Source organism: Bombus huntii, chromosome 16 (assembly GCF_024542735.1).
Source record: "Bombus huntii isolate Logan2020A chromosome 16, iyBomHunt1.1, whole genome shotgun sequence".
NCBI lineage: Eukaryota > Metazoa > Arthropoda > Insecta > Hymenoptera > Apidae > Bombus > Bombus huntii.
The window spans coordinates 7,598,630-7,603,486 of record NC_066253.1 but is presented as its reverse complement, the minus strand read 5'-3'; the positions used below and the strand labels follow the sequence as shown (position 1 = coordinate 7,603,486).

Genomic DNA, 4,857 nt, shown 5'->3' with positions numbered 1-4,857 from the left:
GAATGTTTAAGACTAGCTGGGTACAGTGACTGGTAGAGTAGCCAAGAATGAACTCTTTATTTATAAGGTAAATGGGAGAAAACGAATAAACTTCACAAAGGAGATAATTTTTATGACTAAATCGAGGTGGACAGATGTGACGTCTGTGAACGAAGGCAACTTTAATATCCATAATTTTGATACAAGAACTAGAGTTGTGGACTTTTTATTTGAAAAGAAAATAATGAATTAATAGATCAAAAAATTATTCCAGACGAGATAAATAAATATATTCGAATATTGTCGAAAAGCGATAGTTTCCATATAGGCTATACACAATTAAACTTATTTTACGTATTTTTAGAGTCACGAGTTTGTTTCGTCAGACGTTCATTCCCTTGGTTAGCTAGCGTTTACTGAGTAGTTACTTTTATTTATTATTTACATGTAATAAAATATTTTCAAGTTTAGTTCACATGTGTTGGTTGGTGATCATCAATCAACTCTAGTCAACAGGATGTGAGTCGAGATGATCATGAGAAATAGGAAACTAGATGTAAGACAAGTGCTCGTGATGGAGAATTTTGAAGTTAGGTTGAGTGCAGAAATTCTGTGAATCAAAATAACCATGCAAGTTTATCAGGGATCTAGACATTGAAAAAAAACAACTTTGACACATAGAAGATACAAATAGAAGCGGTGCTCATAGAAAATGACGTGTGGGATTTGGTGAACGGAAGAAAAGTGAAACCGAGCCACGATGATGCCAGAGAAACTGGCGATAGTGAAGTGAAATTCAATATAATTTTCTTGGTAAATCCGTTGGAAATAAAACAAGTCAAAGGATGTAGTAGCTCCTGCGAAGCATAGCTAATGTTGGATAGCATATATCAATCTCAGGCAACAGCTCAGAAAGGCATTCTGTTAAAACAACACGTCTTGTAATAGATGCAAAATTATGGCAATGTACGCGAACATGTACGTAAATTCTTTGATACAGTTGATAAGCTAAACGAAATAGAAGTTCTCCGAAAAAGGCGAAACCGGAGAAGAGTAGGTTGCGCAATCGGGAGGATTTCAAATTTAGATGTCATCGATGCAGAGAAAAAGGTCACCTACAAAGCCAATGAATGCAAGAAAAGACGGAAAGAGCCAATCGCTTGCGAACAGCCATAAACTGTATTGAACTGCGCGCGAATGAAGATTTTTCGGATACGAAAACAGCGAATCGAGCGGAAAGTATACGCTGCAATAATGTTTAGTGTTTGGACAGCATAACGAACATCGAATTTAACTACCAGTGCGTCGTTTGAAATTGTCGAGAGATGAAAGGTATCATTCGCTGTCGATGTTCAAGGAGAGAAGAAAAATATGACCTTGAAAAATACGTTGGAAGATGATAAAGTTGCCGTTTACGAATAGTTCGGTAAGAAAAGACGAGATATTCGACTTGATACACTCGAATCCTTGCGGTTCGATGAAGATTCCATCTGTTGGAAAGGCCAAGTACTTTATCACATTTATCGACGATAAGTCATGATGTGAGGTAAGCTTTTTCAAACATAAAAGTGAGGCTTCTGACACTTTTAGGATTTTAAGGTTATGGTAGAGAACCAGAAGGAGAGAAGAATAAAATATCACCGATCGGACAATGGTACCGTTTTAATTGAAACCTCCTGCCTAGAATATCCTGGAGATTTCGTTAGTACTATCGGCAATTGTCTATAACATGAGCGTGCCAAGTGCACGATTTCTTTTTGTACTGTGTGCAGTAAAAGCGATATATTTTTCTTGTTGTAATCTCTATTATATTAAAGCGATTTACAATAGTTTTAATCATCAGGTGTAGTATACTTGAACAAGGAATTCGAGCAATCTCCAAAACAATAGGGGATTCCTGCGAAGACTTGCCGTTTTGAGCGAAAGCGATTTCAGCTGCGAATTACATATGCAATTGCTGCCCAAGCAGGTAGTACAAATAACATTCTATTCCTGAATTGGAATTACACCAGACGTGAGACATATAAATATAAACCTATAAGTATAAACATAAATATTGATTATTTGGGAGTTTGGATTTGTTCTCGGCCAAAAAACTAGAAAAAGAAAATTTGAGGAACATACCAAACAAGGAATACTTTCGTGCTATTCATGCCCGTGGGATACAGGGTCTGGAACCAGGAAGAGAGAAAGATAATAGCGTCAAGAGACATCTCGTTTTTGGAAACTTTTAAAGATTATGCCCTGAAAGAAGTCAAACGTTGAAGCTGCGCTTGAAAATGACGAGGCTGAAAGTGAAAAGATGTAGTTGTTGAGAAATGTTAGGTTGGTATGATCGCTAATTACTACAAGCTAAGTTGGTACGACTTCTAACGACGCCCTTTTGTCTTAGAACTCGACCACGTGTTAATTGGCCAAGTGTATTCTGTGTGTTAAGACGTGTTGTACGAGGCGGAGAAATATATGGAGAAAATCAAATCTGTGTGAATCGATTAATTATCAACCCCAAACCCAGATCAATTAACAGTAGTATGAGTCGAGACTCCGGTCTCTTTAACCAGTTGGAGGAAAAGGCCAAAAAATATAATACCAGGAGCCATGTACTACCACCATATGCGCGGAATTTGAAGTCGCCAACTTTAAGTAGACTATTAGGTTAGCTAGTGTTACTTATTAAGTAGGCTATTGCAAGGGAATTAGGTCGTGCAAAACATGTTCAATCCGGATCGTACTTTGGAGCTCGACTGGTGGCTCGAAGATTTGCCGAATGTCTCGGGGTCCACTTTAACGAGACTTTTCCACCAGTAACTCTTATGACCTCTATGCGCCATGTTTTGGCCATAACGGCTAGAAACGGAATGCACACCGTTTATGGATTACACACTGTTTCTGGATTACACACCGTTGTGTGTCGTATCTCACTTTCTCGCACTCGTCTGCATCAAAGTTCACACTCATTCTTCACACCAATCACGCACTAACTGATTCGGCGGGTCGTTCGGAATTTTTCTCTCAGTAATATAGAAAAATCTTTTCACTTTCAATAGCTGTTCGCTGTGGAGTGCCGAAGCGTGCAGACGTGTCTCTAGTGCCCAGCGTAGTTCGAAAACAACACGTGTCGCCCAACCGTCGAAAGAGAACGCAGCTAAGTGTCCCTTACCCTCTAGGGAGAGAAAATCCCACGCACCTAACCCCAACCCGAATACTAGCCTCACAGCCTCACGACTAGTTGTTCATTCCGAATTAACTAGCTCGATGATGGCCCAGCAACCGCGACCAGGCTCTCCGGAGCAGACTCGCAGCTACCCCGTGCTACCACCCCCGTGGCAGAAGTGCAGCAGAACTCTCCGCACTAACGACGCTAACACTACAAAGAAAAGGAAAATAGAAACAGCAACGCAAATAAACACACACAACAGGTTCGCCGTATTGGAATCCTCAAACGACGCCATGGAAATCGTAGAACCGCCACCAAACCAACATTCACAGAGAATCCCCCCTCCCCCACCAATATTTGTGGACGACGTCATTGACATACAGACAATGACCAAGTCCCTAGAGAGAGATATCAGCAAGGAGGAATATAACCTTAAGATAAGCAACAACAAGGTGAAAATACTACCGACGAACCCAGAAGCTTACAGAAAACTCACCAAGACACTCAGGACCCTGAACGCCAACTTCCACACCTACCAACTCAAACAGGAAAGGCCTTTCCGGGTGGTCCTACGAAATATACACCACTCAGCAGACATAGACGAACTAAAATACGAACTCTCAAAACTTGGCCACGAAGTCATCAACGTAAGTAACATAAGGCATAGAGTCTCGAAAGACCCGTTATCCTTATTCTTCCTAGACATTAAACAAAAACCGAATAATAAGGAAATATACAGCGTCAGTCGCCTAATGAACGCGATAGTAAAGATCGAACCACCGCTCGTGAAAAAAGAAATAGTGCAGTGCAAAAGGTGCCAAAGGTACGGTCATACGCAGAAATACTGCAACCATACTTTCCGCTGCGTTAAATGCGCAGGCTCTCACTCCACTGACCAGTGCGCCAAATCACCGGAAACCCCAGCGAAATGCATCCACTGCCAAGGGGACCACCCTGCCAACTACAAAGGCTGCCCAGCATATAAAACACTATACACGAACAGGTACCCTAAGCTCAGAGCAAAAGAGGTATCCAACCAAACACCCAGCCCGCCGAAATTCACGACTACCCCAACCCCCTCAACCAACCAAACACCCAGTCCTACCAAATTCATCTCCACCTCAACCTCCTATGCCCAAGCAGTACAAGGCATCCAAAATAACCCGAACAGCCAAAGGAACCTTCCCCAAAACAGTGTCCCCAACCCACCAAACGCAGACAACTCCTCAAGGCTCGAAAAGCTAATAGAGAAACAATCGGAGCAAATAAATCACTTGCTATCGCTACTAACACTCATCGTGGAAAAATTAGCACGCCCCGACTCAAAATAAAACCAAGGCGCATAGCTCTCTGGAACGCCAACGGTCTAGCGCAACACAAACGTGAACTAGAACTCTTCTTAAAACACCAGCAAATCGACGTAATGCTCGTATCGGAAACCCACTTCACCGATAAGAGCTACCTGAAAATAAATGGTTACAAATTCTACCATACCCAACACCCCAGCGGAAAGGCCCACGGTGGCACCGGAATAATAATCAAAGCAAGTATTAAGCACTACGAACTCCCACCATTCCAGAAAGACCACCTCCAAGCAACAAACGTAGCAATAGAAGACTGTCATGGCTCAATCACCACCTCAGCAGTATACTGCCCTCCCAGACACTCCATCGCCAAAGAAGACTTTGATAACTTCCTGGACACCCTGGGCAACAGATTCA

At 41.9% G+C, this 4,857-nt stretch overlaps 1 long non-coding RNA gene across 1 annotated transcript; it reads left to right on the top strand.

Moving 5' to 3' along the window:
- Positions 1 to 357: 357 nt before the first annotated feature.
- LOC126874351 (uncharacterized) lies at positions 358 to 3,021 on the top strand. Its single transcript, XR_007692765.1, has 3 exons — positions 358 to 1,948; positions 2,080 to 2,304; positions 2,372 to 3,021. It is a non-coding gene; the product is annotated as an uncharacterized LOC126874351 (long non-coding RNA).
- The last annotated feature ends 1,836 nt before the right edge of the window (positions 3,022 to 4,857 follow it).